Source organism: Drosophila santomea, chromosome 3R, assembly GCF_016746245.2.
Source record: "Drosophila santomea strain STO CAGO 1482 chromosome 3R, Prin_Dsan_1.1, whole genome shotgun sequence".
Taxonomy (NCBI): Eukaryota; Metazoa; Arthropoda; class Insecta; order Diptera; family Drosophilidae; genus Drosophila; species Drosophila santomea.
Window position 1 is genome coordinate 8332680 of NC_053019.2, and position 18086 is coordinate 8350765.

Here is an 18086-nt window from a genome sequence, read left to right on the forward strand (position 1 = left end):
AGTCATTAAGTACGCTGGCGAATGTCAGTGCAGCTGTTGCCACACCCATCCTTAAGCCCAAATGCGCCCTCTACCGGCGAATATATGAAATTCCATTTGATTTTAATGGGAAATTTGTTGGGTAAGCGAGCCAGAGGGAAAGTTTCCTGGCATGATGATGGGTGGTGGGTTGGTGCTGGGTGGTACTGGGTGGTGCTGGGTCGCGATGGCATGCTTCAAAAATCTTGGCAGTTAATAGACACCTGACTGCCTCCGCTCATGTGGAAGGCCCGATAGGCCCTTCTCATGTGAGTTATGTGAGATGCGGCTTATCTGCGCTGGAAAATGGGTTAGCGGGGTGCTCTAGGTGGGTCGTCTACTTGAAATTAGTTTGGAATTGAAAAACAGCAACTAAGACCATAAAAATCCCAGTTACTTTCGGTTACTTTAACGGTTTTACGACCATCGTGCGGGCCCCAAAACGGTTAATTAAACGTTGTCTCCTTAACAACAGGGTGTGTATGGCCGATACGGCGGGTTCGGGGCCTCAGGGTTTCGTGGCAGGGGCAGGGAGAGGGACAGGGGCACAGAGAGCCGCTCGAGCGTGAAAACTAATTGTAGACCAGAGTGAGCCAAGTCGAGAATGTATTCGGATTACCCACTCGAAAGAAGGTTGGCCGCATAGCCAGCCAAGCGTTTAACGTGACAAAAATGATGAGTTGGGGCAACCAACTACAAACATAAAAATCGGAAATATATGACAAGGTGAGTAAGATATAAAATAATAAATTATTTCTTGCATTAAATAATAATATCGTGTATTAAGTAGACTTCTGCTGACATAAAGGTCCAAGAAACTCACTGACAAAGTCCGAAAGACAATTCATTGACTGATAGACATAATCCTTGTTTTTGAACATGATACCACTTGTAGTGTTAAATACCGAACGAGTATCGACGGAAACAACGATGCAATAGCGAACTACGGAGCATTCACCCCACACATATACACAGATTTTTGACAAATTTGTGCACCATAAATTTCAGTTGTAAAGCAGCAGAAGCCACTATGAAAATTGACAGCAGAAACGGCAGGTGGAGGAGGAGTTGAAAGGCAGGTAACTAAAACTATCCTGCAATGCACACCTGGAATAACATGAGCTACCCCACATCCCTCTCATGAAATGATCCCCCGCAGGAGTTGGTCTAAATTAAATTTAGCCGAGTTTCGTTTTCACTTTAATCAAAAACTTTCTGCCACGCCACCGAAATTTGCATTCATTTTCTTTTTACGCAAAATAACTTATTATCTAAGCAGCGCTTAGGTGCGTGTGTGTGCGAGTGTATGGAAGTGTGTGTTGTGTATTGTGCATGGGAACGTGAGGCGTATTTAGCAGTAAAGGATGTTAGGCGAAATGTTGGTGGCTGTGAAAGTTGATGAGCCGAGAAGTGGAGCTTTTGGGAAATGCACTCAAAATACACAAGCTCAAATACATCAAGGGAAAACGATATTAAAATTGTCAGTTGGTTCTGAATTACTTAACACGGTATTCCCAATATATTAGGAAAGTATAGGTTGTATACAGAAAAGAGGTTTTTAAGTGAATAGAATCCTTTATCCTTTAAGTGCAATCCTTTTCTAACGCGAATTGACTGATTTGTGGCTCACATTCGAGACCAATCCCTCGACTTCTTCAAGTCCTGGCAATGACATGAAAACATTTGCCCCAAAAAGAGGTTGCCATTAATAAGCTGCACTTGCAACTTGTGGGCGTGGTTGGCGGAACCCAGTGGATGGATGTGGTAGATGGATCGGGAGTGGAGCAGCTGCCATGTTCGCGTTCCACTTTGACTGGCTGAGATTAGTGCTGCGGAGCGACAAGGAAGGACACATGTTGCCTGATGGCTGAATGCCTTGGCGCTGTTATTAGTGTATCTCTCTGTCATTTAAGTTGCAGATATCCCGCCCAGATCTCGTCCCAGCTCCTTCACAGCCATTTGTTGTGCACTTTCTTCACCCTCTTCATCTCGTCCTGGCACATTTGCGGTTTGGCCCATGGGAGGAGGGGTTGCGGCGGTGGATACTGCTGCGTTTTTGATAACATTTTAATGAAAACTGTCAGTTGCAATGTGCCAGCGAGTTGGCAGTGTTCCGCTGCTCCCTCGCCAACTTCACGCCACGCCCAAACGCCCCCAGGCAGCTGCTTTGTCAAGTGTGAATTCAACACTTGTGACTTGACATTTTTAGGCGAAATGCAGCGGCAACGTAGACCCAACACCCTACACCCAACAGCCAACACCCAACAGCCAACACCCAACAGCCAACACCCAACAGCCAGAAGCCAAGAGGCAACAAAAAGCGGCAAGCAACATCAACAGCCGCGGCAATCTTCATAAGTTGCGCATACGCCCCGTATGCCGGCCGCCCTTCAGACCACAGCTGTGCATTAGGCAAACTCGCCTCCGAAATGACTTAAAATGAATGCGCGAAACAATTCGGCGGGCTGCTTTGTTTGCCCGGACGAGAACTCTCGACTTGAACCGCGGCAGCAGCCTCTGTGTTTCCACTGCCTCATTTTGCCCTGCTGCTCATTTCGGTGGCTAAATTAAAATTGCATCCCAGCAAATGCGCTGAGGTCGTCGAGGGTCTGGTTTGGGTGTGCAGCATGGAAAAGCGTTGGGGGAAAACTCAGGGGAAAAATGGCAGCGGGATGCTTGTCTTATTTAAGTTTTACGCTGCCACCGCCGCAGCCGCATGGCGATATTTGCTTTCGCTTTTTGCGCTCTAGCTGCGAGAATTCGCCTTAATTAACGAAAAATTTAGCTTCATCCTGATGCAATTTGAACTAAAAAAAAAGTGTGTAACAAATGTGGTCGAATGTGGCAATACTCTCGTGGATACTATGGTATGGTAGTGTAGCTACAAACAAGATAACAATGTACATATGCAATGGGCTTAGGACCAACCAGCAAAGTTTAATATTTAAATGCTTGAAAGAGTAATCGCCACTCGGATTTACTATCTCTACTAACGCACCCTTATAGTTACCTTGGGATACTACAAAGAAATGATTAGCATAATCATGTTCTTGTCCACGATGGCTGCCACCTGCATCCGGTGGATTAACATTTTAATTGTAGCACCGGAAATGAGCTTTGGCGCAGTTCGGCTTGCGGTGGAAGGCGTCAAAAAGCGTAGCCAGAAGCCCGAAGCAGGCAATCAACGTGACCGCAGGCAAAAATTGCATTTCCGAGCCCAAAAGAGGATCAGGGCCAGCGCAGCAGTGTACCTGGAGCTGAGTTCGGCTTTTGTTTGCGCATCAAATTGCAATTGCAATTGCTTTGTGTGCATACATAAGCAAAGGCTGCAGGTGCTCGCACATGTATGCAGATGTGTGTGTGCCTGTGTATGTGTGTGTTTGTGAGTAGCCCAAGCGGAAATAAAACCAAAACGGATATGCTTACTAAGTACCCGAACACAGCGGCCACATCCGGCGGCGCTCGATGCACGCTGATATATGAATGTATGCGTATGTGTGCTGTATGCGGCTGTTGGCTTTTGATGTTGTCGATGTGCTGATGTAGACCTCAACGCTCCCCTCCGCCCCCATTCTGCTACACCCCTGGACAGGTGAGCTTCAGGCAGCCGGTGTCTGTTTGCATTCACTGCGGTATTTAGTCCATTGATTTCCCCTCATCGTCCTCGTCGGATTTTATATCTATCAAAATTGATCTGGGATGCGAAGCGAATGGAAGGAGTTTCTCCAGCTCATTGCATTGCCATTGAAGGGCGAAAAACACTGGCTGAGTAAATTTAAATCCACTCAAGCAGCAAGCGCAAGACGTACTCTGGCAAATTGCTGTCGGTTCAGCTCAGTTCGGTTCGGTTCAGTTCGTTTCGGTTTGGTTTGGTTCGGTTCGGTCAATGGAGTCGATGTCGAGGCAGAGTCCTCCAGGGACACTCACAGATTGAATGTCAGAAGGAATATCATATGCGCGACAAAGCAAAGTTTGCACAGCAGATAGTGGGTGTTGTCTGCTCTGGCAAAACTTGCGGTGCCAAAAGTTTTCAGCAAAGCAGAAACTTAGTTTCCCCCCATTCGTTGTCCTTTTTGCAGTTGCATGCGATTTTTGGCTGCCGCTGCATTTGCTATTTTCCCGAAAATATATATCACACCTTTAACGTACACCACCCACAGACTGCCAATTATTCTAAAATAAGGCCATGGCGGCTTAGTTCTCGTTGCGTTGCTAAAATTGCGCTGGCGAACCGTTAAGCACCGCAGAGCTTACCCAAATTAATCCCTTTAAATGAGTTTCCAGCGAGACAGCTGCTGCTGATCCTGCTGCTACTGTTTTTCTGCTCATTTCACGCTGCCTGACCTTCTTCACATTTCAGCAAATAAATTTCATAATTTCGGGCGCCATGGGAAATAAAAGCAAGACCCCCGGGCACATTCCGCAAACTGGATATGGTGAGAACAATAAATTGAATATCATTTGTTTATTCGGTCCAATGCCTTTGTCAACTGACATGGACGCCGTCGCCAATGCCGTCCAAACGCACACAAACGCACACATGAGCTGGCGCATAAAATGTAATAAAATGCGAGCATTGCAGGTGTCAACCCAAAAACCGACGACCAACTGTCCACTGCGAGAAGCCCAGAGATGCAACAACGGGAGATGAAGCGCAGCGTTCCGAAGGCCACACTTTGAGGCCAAAAATATGCAACACAGCACACGCACGATTGCACTGCGAGAAAACTGGTCTGAAACTGCAGCCACACCATAAAGAATGCCATTCACTTTTTGTATTTAAGATTTTTATAGAAAATTCATTGTCTTCACAAGGTGCCTTTCGATTAGCGTTTAAGTTCTGTACTGGAACAAATTTCGGATGTAAATGAAAGTAGAATCTCGTAAGTGACAAAGTTATCTTCATATCTTAATTTTTAATTTATTAGCATGTTTCCAAGAATTTTCCCAGTGCGCTTGGAGCACACACAATGATGTGCTCATATTTATGCAATTTAAAGTAAAACACAAAACTGTTGCCGCTGTTGGTCAACATGGCGTATAAGCAATGTCTGCCATGCAGCCCGTCACACACACACACACACACCAGCCAACACACACGTAGAGTGATGGAAAGAGATAGAGCGAGAAAGGAGGCGAATGGAGGGAATGCGTTTTCAGTGAAAGATACGCAGCGTGATGGCATCCTGCTGCTCTCGCTGTCGTCCTTGCTCCTTATATTTTTTTCAATTCTGTGTAAAAATGTCGAACGCGCTTAGGTCTTGGCTTGGGCGGCCAGCGGCGACGCTTTGACACGAAACAAATTTAACTTTTCATCTCCAGCGCTCGTCACTGCCGGCGTGCACATGTGTGTGTGTGTGTGTTTGGACCGTGTGTGTGTGTGGGGTGTGTGTGTGAGCGTGAGTGAGTGGGCGGCTGTTTGGATTGAAACACCAATCGGTATGCCGCCCTTTTGCATGCTTCACGCTTTGCTGCATACTTTCAGGCGCAAAGCGATTTTGCGTTTTTGGAATAGGACAGTGTGCAATGCGAGTGGGTCAGAAGAAAAAGGATGAGGAACGGCAGCGGTGCAAAAAACGGGGAAAAGCGAAGTGAGCAACGTTGGGAAAAATGCATAAAATATGCGCATATATAATTTGACTAGGCGTGCGTCCAGCTAAAGGTGTGTGTGTGAGTGTGTGTGTGTGGGAGTACGTATACGTACACGAATACGTACAACAAAGGTGTGCGAAAGCCACTGTTGTTGTTGCCTTTGGTTGCATTACTTTCATAAATATGCATGCGGCATGCGGCAGTTTGTGCTTTTAATTAAAATGCAACGCCGCTGCAGCAGCAGCAGCAGAAAAAAAGAAGGGAAACTACAAAAAAGAAGAAAAGCGGAACTGCACACATATTTGAAGTTCGCCTTGCAATTGATTGAATTCCTTGAGCTTGTGGCCCATTTTCTAGTTTCGCCTGGGCAGCATATTTCAATTACGGAGAGTGCGAGGATGGGCGTGGCTCCTTGGTCAGCTAATTTCTGTCACTAGTCCAATGGATTTCCCTTCAAAACTTCCAACTATGAGTTCGGTTCGTTCGGCAACGAAACTTTTCCTAATTAATTCATGCAAATGTCCCCTCTTGCGCAACAACTGTCAAGAGTTTGAGGCTAATTATGCGGAGCATTCTCCAGAAAACCAGTTTCCTCGGCCCGGCGAAAAGCATTGACATTTTGTCAATGTTGTCAGCATAAAATCCCGAGCAAGAGTGTCATAAACTCCGGGAACAGCGCGCTGTTTTGTAAAATTAATTAAACAAAAATGTAAGAAAAGTACAAATAATTTTCCGGCGCTATCACTTGAAAGTCACTGTCAAAAAGGGAAATGGGGTTGGGGGAACAAGGGTAAAGGGAAAACTCGTCGAAAGTCCAACTTAAATGAAATTCGGGTGGGGGCGATGAGATAAAAAGGGGGAAAGCTATTGCAAGGATCTGGAAAATATTTATGGAGCGGGCAGGACGAGATAGCAGTCATATGCCCTGCTTCCTGCTGCAGCAAACTGTTCATTGGCTCTTTGATATTTTTAAACAAACCCCAAACCCTCTGGCACGATCATATTTATGGTGAGATTAGTGCGGGAGCTGTTTGGCTGGCTTGCTGGCTTGCTCGGGAAATGCTGCTCCAGCTCCTGTCTAAGTCGGCCATAATAATAATGTAATTTGCAACAAAAGGTTGTACACGGCAGCGAGAAGAGCTGAGCTGAGCAGAGCAGAGCGGAGCACAACAGCCAAATAAACTCGGGCAAAACAATGGAAATTGCACTTAAGAAAATGAATTGCATGCAAATGAGGTGCAAGGAGGCGGTGGTTCCACGGGCTTCGCGGTTGAGGGGGCGTGCCAGGCAGCCGCAAAACAAGACCACAAGTCAACCAGGGAACAACCAGCAACAACAATCACTAGAGAGGTGTGCACACAGGAGGGGTTTCCCAGGACTTCAGACGGCAGGACGGGGTAAGGGGGACCGGGGGGATTGCGAAAGGGGGGAGAGCTGTGGTCCCAACCAGGCGTTAAAATGGCATTTACAGCGCGGCTCTCGATGCTGCCATTTTGCACCGCTGGCGGAGCGTAATAAATTTTCCATGGAAAATTTCGTACATTTGATTTTCACCAGCTTTAACGACATTTTAATGTGCGTGGAAAACACAAACAGGAAAACAACTTCCACCTCCCCCCACCGTCCACCAATCGCCCCCTTTTCCGTCAATCCCACGTTCGCTGCACTTCCGCTTGGGAAAAAGGAAAAGGCGGAGTGCTGAAACGGGAACTGTAAAGTTTTCCGCGTGTGCTGCTGGGAAATAAAAGTGCGGACTTTTAATCAAATTAATAGTTTTGGGTGCCGGGGCGCAGGTCAAGTATCAACATGTATGCACAGGGAAAAAAGGTCCAAAATCCATGTCACTAGATCATTGGATATTGTTCTGGAATCAATACCATCTTGCACTGACGAAAATAGTTATATAAATTTAGATGAAATATCTAAATATCAAAAAAAGTCTCTATTTTCCATGAGTTTTTAAACCATTATTAAATAGAGATTGGAATCATTGCGGAAATTAAAACTTAAGGTTCGAATGAGCAGATTTATAAACATTTTTTTGTAATAATGCTTATCATTTATTTGTTAATGATTTTCAAGTTTACTGCCTGACACTTATTGGCTTTTTCCGAGTGCATAAGTGTGTGAAACTCTAACTGTAAAAATCGCTTTTGGCAATCAAATGCGAAATCAAAATCCGAATTGAAATACGCAAACAAAATTGTAAAGTGGATTTGATGTCGAAAGTGTTTAAAATTCGTTTGTGCATCCGCCGGCTGCCAAAAGTTGGAAAAACCAGAACTGGGAAGTGGGATGTGGGATGTGGGATCGGTTGATGCTGGTGGTGCCGTGTGAATGTGGCATTAAGTGCTAACTACGGGTGGGAAAACTTTCGGCCAGTGGCAGGGCCGAAACGGGCTACTTTCTGGCTCAAAGATTGAACCGTCGGACAATGCGGGCCTCTAATCAATCAGTGAAAACCGAACGCCAGCAAATACGCAAAAGTCCACCACCGCACTCGATTTATTGGTTAGATGTCCTAATTACTTTAAAAAGCCGCTTTGCCGCGGCAAATGGTCCTTCGACCCAAATTCGCCCTGTCCCCATAACCGTGATTATTTTTGCCAGCTTTGCGTTTTTATTGAATGTTTGCAAATGAGCATAAATAAATAATTTAATTCAATTTGGAATTTCGCTCGTTCTGTGGGCAAGCCCCTCGCCCCCCACCACTTTTCCCACCGCTCTCGACCAATAAATCAGTCATTAAAGAGACCCACAACTAATGCGACAAATGTGCGAGGCGGCCGCATAAATTAAAATTAACATTTGGTCGGCGGCAGTCCTCCGAATACTATACGCATACTATATGTGTGAGCCATCATGTGAATTAGTAAAATTAAACCCCAAAATGCCGACCGCAAGCTGCCGCAACAGCAGTGCACGCAGTTTAATGAGTTCGGTTGCATTTGCAGTTGCAGTTGCTGCTGCTGCAATTCCACGTTCCACTGCAGTTGGGAGGCACCCCTTTCGACAGGACATGCACACACACACTGACCGCAACTGCCGTCATGGCCAAGGATTTCTCTCATCTAAATCGATTTAAATCGCAAAGTGAAGTTCGCACTTCCAATGACTTCAGTCCTTGTTATTGCGCTAAAGTGCCTTTAATTCACATGGCTAGCTGGCCAATTTCTGCTCGCCTGTGTTGTTCTTTCTCTATTTGCCTTAAGCCAGATACTAATTGCAGGACACACTATCGGTGTCATGAATACAGATAAATATTCCGATCCTAATCCTATGCATATCTACATTTAAAACCATAGTTCGTAGTATTTTATTATATGCCTTGTCAATATTAACTTATGCCATTTATCTTACGGCAAAAACCCATTAGCGTGCAATTCAATTTCGGAAAAATATTGATATGAAAATCCTTTCACTGGGTAAACAAGCACTTGTCAAGTTATGCCAAGTTCGTGAAAAATAAAAATAAACCAGCATCAGACCCAAATATTATAAATAATTTATGTTAAACGTTTCAAAGGGACATTTCGTTAGCAAACCGCCTGAGGAAACGAGGGACTCAAGGCTCCAGGCTCCAGGCTCCAGGCCACATAACCCATTCCCCAGTCCCACGTTTTATGTCCCAAATCCCCGGTCTACAAAAAAAAAGGCACCTGACCAAGCGGCAAACTACAGGAACACCAAAACTACGACAAACAAGTTAGCAGCCTCAAGGCGATGAAAATTCTTTGACATGAATAAATTATACAGGAGATACGAGGCTGAGAGGCTAGGAGGGCTCCTTGGGCCACTTTTGAGGACTTTTGTTTATGGCTCTGCTGTTGTTTGCCTCCTTGGCGATCCTTTGCCTTGAGTGAGTTGTTTTTGCCACGCCGGCGGTGCGATTTGAGATGAGTTGCCAAGCCAAACACTTTCAATTTGCGGCAGTACTCGTACGTGTGTTTTCCTAGCCCCCGGAATGCATTTTAACGACTTAATTAGTTGCATTGTTTGCTTTAAATTTGGATTTTCCCATTGCATTGCGTATATTATTACCAATAATAAAACGGCAAATATGCAAATGGAATTGCTTTTTCCGTATACATTTTGAAATGATATATAAACATTATTTATTCGCCAACGCCAACGCCAACTGGCCACTAAAAATGCTCTAATTTATGCCTTATTATGCCGCCGTGTTTCCTTCGTTCGTGTGGGTGTGTGGGTGTGTGTATTTCGAGCGAATGCAATCAATCGCAACAAATGGCTTCTCGTCTTTCATAAAATATTCAATAGCCGGTATATTTTTTGCTCGGCTTGATTTTAATTCCAAATTCATTTCGTCTATAAATGCAATTTTCTAAATTGCATTGATTTGTGTGCCCAAAACACACAACACAGCCAGACGGCAAAGCTGCAAAACCAATGGCAAATACCGAAATTGATTTCTGTGTGCCATCAATAATTCGAAAATTGCGTATTTTTAATGCTAATTTAAGGGAATTTAATTTGAAATTCCATCGACGGCCCTGTTATTAAATTGTAAATTGTGCGCCGCCGAAATGGGCAGTGCAAACAGCCACGGGGGATCGGAGATTAGGCATAAACGAAAAGTTGAAAACATATTGCAACTTTGTGATCCTTTCGGTGCCGGCCAAATCAAGCTGGCTCCAAGCCAAACATCAATCAATCAACAGCCTCGAATTCTGAGACTCGTCCCAGCTGCGGCTTTCGGTGGCCCAGAAAGTATTTACAACATATGCAAGTTGGACGTACAACGGGGCGTATGATGAATACATAAGGCCATAAGGCCAGGAAAAACCAGGGGGAGCATTTCATTATTACACATGGCCAGCACACGCCGCAAAGCTTTGGCAAATTGTCTAGTTGGATAAGTCCAAGGGATCAACTTTTCGGCAAGGGGCAAAACTTTATTTTCTGCCTGGATTCAGGGGTTTCCGAAGTTTTCAGCTCGGATTTTCTGCCTTGGCCCCACTTCTACTATCTACGCTCTACTCTCTACTATCTACAATCATCTTGCAACCAGCCAAAATCCGCCAAGAACTTCCACTACTTATTCTTTCTATTCATGAATAATTAACGGCATTGTTGTTGTTCAATGGCTTTTCTGCGGTTCCGCCTACGAAATGACTTTGAAATTCCCAGCCAAAAAGTAGTTAAAGAATTGCAGACTTCTAAGATGTGTGTGTGTGTGTGTGTGGGGGGGGTAGGTAAACTTTTAACTGAACTGCACCCCTGGGGCAGGCGAAATCGTTCTATGCAAGTTGTAGGGCTTATAAAATTTAATTGGTTTTTCGCCGAGGCAACATCCGTATGAATTGATTGCCCGCTAAGAGGCGGGAAAGTGTTAGTTGCTGCGAATCGAGAAAAAAAGAACCGAGAGGGTGAAAATCTGCTTTTACTTCGGCTTTGGCCAGTGCTCTTGGCCAGCTGGCCACTCATCTGTGAACGCACTTTGGCACAATGCAGCCAGCACTTAGCTAACTGGCGCCTTTTATTGCCCCTTTTCCTCATTCATTGCTGGCCGGCAACAAAACGGTTTAATTTAGTTTCCTGCTCCGATGAAGCTGCCACTGGAACAGCTCGAATGGTGCACGTGATTTTTGATATCCCGGCGAGCTTTTCCGTTGAAAGCAGCACATTCACATCGCTCTGAATGGCTGCGGGGTAGGGGGGAATAGGGTTAGGTCGCTAAACCCACCGATAAAACCCTGAATGCTGCCAACCCCCAGAGCGGCTGCCTTCGTCTATATGGGTAGCATTTACAGAAGCGCGAAATTTAACACCCTGAATTGAGCTGCCTCGCTAATTAAATGAATTCACACAATGTCAGGACTCGCGGATGACAAAGGCAATACCAACACAAACAGCATCAGTAGCAGTAGCAGCAGCAGCCAGCCAACTTCCATATCCGTTTCCGCTACGTTTCTGTCTCAGTTACTGTTACAACTACAATTACAATCGCGCGGCATTAAATAATTCAATTATTTAAAAGTGCGCCCAAATGAACACCGACAATGGCAATCGCAAGCAGGCAGTCTTCAGTTTTCGGTTTTGTAATTATTAAAGAGCACGGCTGTTCGAGGGTTCAAGAGTTTCCCAGGGCCGACAAAATGAAGTCTTAAATCACAGCATGTTATTTCCGCTGCACCATTCCGAGTTCCCCTTTCCGGCTCACCCAAACAAGCATATACCCAACACCCCCACCCATACACACACCCACACAGATCACAATCGCTGGAGAAGAGAGAATTGTTTTCGTGCTGGTGCGATTGCCTTGTTTGCCTTTACGTTTTATCAGCAGCGCCTTTTATGTCATCATAACCGCAGCGGGTCCGAATCCGAATCCGAATCGGACTCCTCGCCGGGATTCAGTGTCCGGCGAATGAGAATGAGAATGTCCGTTTACATAAATTTCCACTGCGCAAAAAGGGAAGAAAACTGTCGAGCGAGCAGAAAAATGAGATGACAAATGAAGTTTGTCGGCTAATGGCAGCGGAAATGCGCGATGGCAACGGGACGTAGAGTAGAGGCAGAAAAAGGGGAAGCGTGCCAGATCGTTTGAGGTATGCGCCATATAGCTTACACTTTTTGCGGCGTGGCAATGAACGGAAGTTGAAACAAACAAGTAAATAAATGGCGCCAATTTGGGGCTTCCATGGCGACAGCGTACCCTCCAATGGATAATCGCTGGACAGAGAGAGAGAGAGAGGGGGAGAGAGGGAGAGGTGGTAGAAGGACCCGATAGCAAGTCTTGTTGTTTTAAAATTGGTCAGGGAATGTGGAAAATTTATTCGGTAAGCCGAGCTGACTCAGGCGAAGCGATTATAACGAGGGTAAACAGAATCCATTTTCGCGTATGATTGGTGGCCTCTCTTTCGGTCCACCATGGCGCTTATGGGCCATCTGATCTGCTCCCTAACGAGCTGGACTGCTTGCTTAGCTCCACTCAAAAGTTGTCCAGACAAACAAGTAACTCAATATTAAAAACCAATATGTCCAACTTCCGCAACACTTTATTACACTAGCCGAGAAAGCAGCAGCTGCAAGTGGAACAGGATAGCCGCTTATTACGTGTGTGTCTGCAAGGGTTTGTGTGTGTGGATCTTTTGAGTGTGCCATATGATAATATGCTCAGGAAGCACATGTAACTACCCACCCTTAGTCACTGGCAAATATAATGGTTGAATCCAGTATAAATGCCACTGGAATACCCTACCAATTCTAAGAATAAAGTTGTAATTCTAGAGAAATAACAAAGTTTGTAGCATACAGAATTGCAAGCATCTAAAGTCAAAATGTACGTCTACTAAAATTCTAGAGGAAATTCGCCCACTTTATTGGTTACGTACACCCTTCAGACAGTTGAAAATGTTATGTCAAGTCAACCATCTAATCGTTGATTGCGATCAAAGTGTACTTCTGCCGAGATATTGGGTTATACATTAAATTCTGAGCTCGACTAGCGACTCCAAGGCGGCCGGACACATTGCCGTCGATGGTCACTAAGTACCATCGGGTTGTCCGCCTTCGTTGTGTCCGCTCGGGCCAACGTTGCGTATACGTAATTTGAGGGGCGTCGTGTGCCATAATGGGCCATCAGGCTGGATATTCGCCGTTCTATGACTGGACATTAAGTATGCCATAAAGTTGACTTTGTGCTTGTGTGTGAGTTCAGCTGGGTGCCAATGAGTGTGTGTGTGCGGATGTCTGTGTGTTTGTGGGAAACCTTTGGGCATTGTAAATATTATTCTTATCATTCCCAATAAATCTACATATGACAATTTTCGCTTTAGTTTGCCAACGGGCAGAGGGAATCAAATCCAGCTGGTGTCCGAACAACATTAAAGCTTTTAAAGCTGCCACATTTTTCTCTCCTCCATTTTAATTAGCTCATCTGAACCGCCAACCTTCAATATTTTCTGCTCGGCTGCTTACCACTCAAGCATTCGTTTTGGCCTTTGATGGCCAGCAAATTTAATTGGTTGCCACCGCCCGACTTTGCTTCAGTTGCAATGCCCTTCATTAAAAAAAAAAAATGAAAATTGTATTCCTCGCAATTCGCTGCTGCACCTGATGGAGATGCAGCACAAAAGCGGCTAACGAAGTGCCACAAGCAGCTGACCATTGCTGACTTTGGCTTTGACTTTTCCCATCCGGCAGCCTCTCCCCATCCAGATCCTGTGGTCCCGACCAACTAACTAACCATCCAGCCAGCCCAGCTGAAGGTTATCTAAAATATTACCAACTGCCGGCCGCCGCAGCAATTCAATGGCTGCTCTGAATGCTGCATCCACAATGCACACAGAAGTCGCTGCAACATGTGTCAGCCTGGCGGAGCGATAACTTATTTTTGCGGTTGCTGACCAAGATGGAGGTGAGCCAGGTGGGCCAGAGTGGGATAGCTTAGGAAACCACGCATTCACAAAAATGTATTCATCGAAATTCATGCATTTTATATATGTACATAGTATATGTATATAGGATTGTGAATACGGGTGGTACTTGTGAGTTGAATCAAGAATCTGTTGAAATCCATCCAGAAAATCCATCTAGGAGGAATTTCACCTTTGAATGGATGTAAAGATTTTAAGATTTTATTATAAAAAAACTCAATAAAACCCTATTATTTAATTTCATATCAAATTCACAGTTTTTTGTCACTAAAATCCATACTGTATTTGACCAGCTTTGAGTTTATGAAATACCTAATATATGTCCATGTATATAGGTACTGACACTTTCCAATTTAATCAAGAAAACATTTTTTTATGACCCATCTCGTCAGTATCTGGGCAGCAAATGCAGCAGAGTTAACAACTGCTGGAACACTGACCTGGTGGCAGCCCCCAAAGCAAAACAAACGAGGCAACCAAAGGTGAAATGGGTGAAAAGGATGAAAGGGGTGGAAGTGGTGAAGGGTGGACCACAATCACATAGACTGGCGGAACAACAAAGTAGATAAAGGTGGTCGCTGATAAGACGTAAAAGCGTTTGGCCTCCCCGTGAGCAGCTGCCTCGTTGATTGCCTGGCGAAAACAAAACAGTATGAAATAGTCAGGGAATAGGAGCAGGTTGGGATGGGGGTGGTGGCACCGCAAAGTCGGGACTCCCTTCATCCACCATCCACACGGTCCCGATTCGTGACTGCCAGTTAACTTTGTCTTGCCTAACGAACGCGCGTTAGTTAGCCAACTTGTGCGTGTGTGCGAGTGTGCGAGTGTGCGATGTTGCCAGTGGGTGTATGCCACCGTTTTGCCTTATCAGCGGTCAACGCAACGTGGCCTTTACAATGCAGGACCTTCGCCACGTCCGGGATTCAGTCGAGTCGGGCTTTTTTCCGCACTCGGCTGGCTGGATGGCTTGGCTGGGCTGGCTTGGCTGGGCTGGCAGGGCAAGTTGTTGACACTTTTATGAACTCCACAGATTGGCCATGTTGCGTGGCTTTTGTTGCGGTCTGTTGGCCCGTTACGGCGACCGCAGGCCAACAACAGCTACAGCTGCAGCTACGGCTAGGGTTTCAGTGCTGCTGCTGCTACCAACAGCAGTTGGCAGTAAATTCTGCAAAGCGCTCGCGCTAATTTGAGGCTTTATTTCGGATTGGTACAGCGATAGCCGTCTAAGGGAGTCCGGCCACGTCACCTGCATCCTTATCAACGATGAAACTGCCTCAGCTGCCCACCTGCGCACCTGAACACCTGCCACCTGCCACCTGCCACATCTGCCACTCCTACGCAACTCCACGCCTCGCCACTTCGACACCTCAATGTCATTGTTTTGGCCCGATGCCATGGGTCCTTAATGCTTAGATGGCCGCTTTTGCCGGTGACACTGTCACTGACCGCGAAGTGTCCTTTCCCCCTCACATCGCACTCTGAATTTCCGGCAGACCAGATGGTGAAGTTACCCAAAGGTTGGTTGGTGGGCATACCTAGGTACTCGAACTCCGTGTTCTGTTAGTGCAAGTATATATTCGAACTTTAACATTGAAGAATATTTTCATGCTAGAGGGGCAAACCCTATAACAAAATTGTAAATAGCCAGTAATTAACATATATCTGAGCACTGATACTTATTACTTGAAGAGAACCACCTCATTCCCATAATTGGTGTTGGAACTGAATGTACTCCCGAAAACATGGACAAGCACACACAATAGCATTGCCTTAAGGCACCCAAGCGGTTGCTGGCCACTAATGAACGAATCCCAGCAGTCTAGGGTACATAATTGCTGTGCTGGCAATGATGATGGCCCATAAAATACGTCAATTTTAATAAATAGCCATAAAAAATCTTCAACACCCCCTGGTAAGCCGCGCTGACATTTTCATTACCCAGTACGGCTGCAGTTTCGCCGATCTCGAATATGCCACCGCTTCTTGTCCTTCGCCAGTCGGTTGTCAAGTGCGCTTTGTTTCCTATGTCTCTGAATGGCATTGACTGTGATTCTCCTTGGCAGGACGAAGCCACGAGCTGCAGGAGCCACACGAAGATGGAACACTGAATAAGACCCAGCCACCCGGGCACTCAGCCCACCAACATTGTGCATAATGTCGTTTGCAATTTTTTAATTAAAAATTTTCCACAACTTGGTTGGCTTCTATTTGGCTGCTCATTTTGTGTTTTCTTTTTTCCCATTGTTTACAATGCATTGCGTACTGAATAGTCAATTTTAAGGGGCAATAGTGGGAGTCAAGTGACAGGATGACAATTGTCACACAAGCACTACTCGAGTACACAAGGCCAAAAGCATTCTCCACTGCCAAGAGCTCAGTACTTTACACTTTACCAGGCAGAAAGAACAAGGCCAGGCAACCGATTTGTCAGGCTTGAGAAATTACCCCGAGCTCACACATGTAATTTGGGAAAACAAAGTCAGTACACCTATCAGTTAAGTTTAAACCAATGCAGTAAGACTTCCATTTAACAACCTCTTTTGAGAATGTGAGGTTCTAATAGTACATCTTTAAAGATTCTTAGCCTGCATTCGACTTGATTGGTAATCGGTAAAGTAAACTTAAATTAGTCTCTAACGAATGTATCCGCTGAAAAACAAATTTCAAAACAGGACGTCGCCTACGCAGTGTGCGTTACTTTAGGCCAAAAACCAGAGCCACGATCGCAGTACAGGCGGCTAGTAACCCACTTACATGACACAACTGACGGCCAACATGGCGTATGCGTGTTGACTGCTGCCAAGTTGCGAATGCTGAAGGGAATCGCAATGGTTGGATGGTTGGGGTATGTGTGCGCGTTTGCTTTATTAATATTTGCCTGTTTTCCGACAAACAGCAATAATGAAAAAGAATTCCACTCTTAATTGCAACACCAACTGAGCGAAACCAGCTGCTAAAAAGTAATTAAAATTTGTCAACATTTCTGCAAGAGGAACTCTGTCGACTAGGCCTAGATGTGTGTGAAGTGCTTAGAACGAAATGGGACAATTTAGGCAGCCTCAAATCTGCCACATAAAAAAAAGCTGAAAGAAAAATTGTTTTTATAACTAAACACAATTTAAGCCGGTCAAAACGCAAGTAGGCGTCAAATGTTAATTTATAATCATTATATGTAAATATTTACCTGGCCCTAATGCTGCCAAAATTATTCCATTTTAGTTCACTACTCGCAAATATTATTATATTGTGGTCGTAAATAAGAGACACTGATTCGAACCGAAAACGGGTTCAACTATAATTAAGTTGATTCGATTCCATAACGCTTCGCAGTCATTTTGCATTGGATTAGTGTAAACATATCATTTGTAAATAAATGTACGAATACAAATACACCAATGTTGGCATAATCGTATGTATATTTTCCAGTTTATCCAACCGTGCGCATAATTTAAATGAGAGTACCAAATTTATTGTGCATAACCGCTGACAGTTGGTGGCCGATTTTGGGCTTATAATTATTTACACGTCCCAAGTTTCAATAAAAAGCTAAAACACCCTAATATCAAGTGTACAAATTGGGGCAATGGGTAATGCTTTGATCCCAGGCATAAGTATGTGAATAAATCATTTTGACAGCTGGTTGCCAATTATCCAAAACGCTGCCTCTTTTATTCCGCAGTTTATTTGAGGAAACATATCCTTTAGAGTACCAGTTTGGACAGCTGCCAGACATGACTGACTAAAGTTTACATAATATTACTTCAAAATGTAATATCACTGAGTTATCCCACCTATGTTTCCCTAAATCGAATGTTTTCTGTGGAATTCATAAGTTCGTCTAATTTCAGTTTGCAATTAAATCGTCTGTTTGCCTGTTTTGCTTGTGCAATCAGACCATCTGCAACTGTATCTGTATCTGTATCTGTATCTGTGAGTGAGTGTGAGTGTTTGTGAATGTGTGTCAGTGTGTCCCTGCAAGCCTAATTTAATTACAATATCCAGGGAGGCAAAAAAATGGTGCTTCGATACTTTTGGCCAATAACTGCGAATTTTAATTAAATTCACATGCGTGCA

At 44.8% G+C, this 18086-nt stretch overlaps 1 long non-coding RNA gene across 2 annotated transcripts; it reads left to right on the top strand.

The window, feature by feature from the left end:
* Positions 1–603: 603 nt before the first annotated feature.
* On the top strand, positions 604–4913 carry LOC120452567. 2 transcript variants are annotated; one of them, XR_005616477.1, is made up of 3 exons: positions 604–744; positions 809–1097; positions 4379–4913. It is a non-coding gene; the product is annotated as an uncharacterized LOC120452567 (long non-coding RNA). The 2 variants fall into 2 exon arrangements; XR_005616478.1 differs by having other exon boundaries at positions 4601–4913.
* The last annotated feature ends 13173 nt before the right edge of the window (positions 4914–18086 follow it).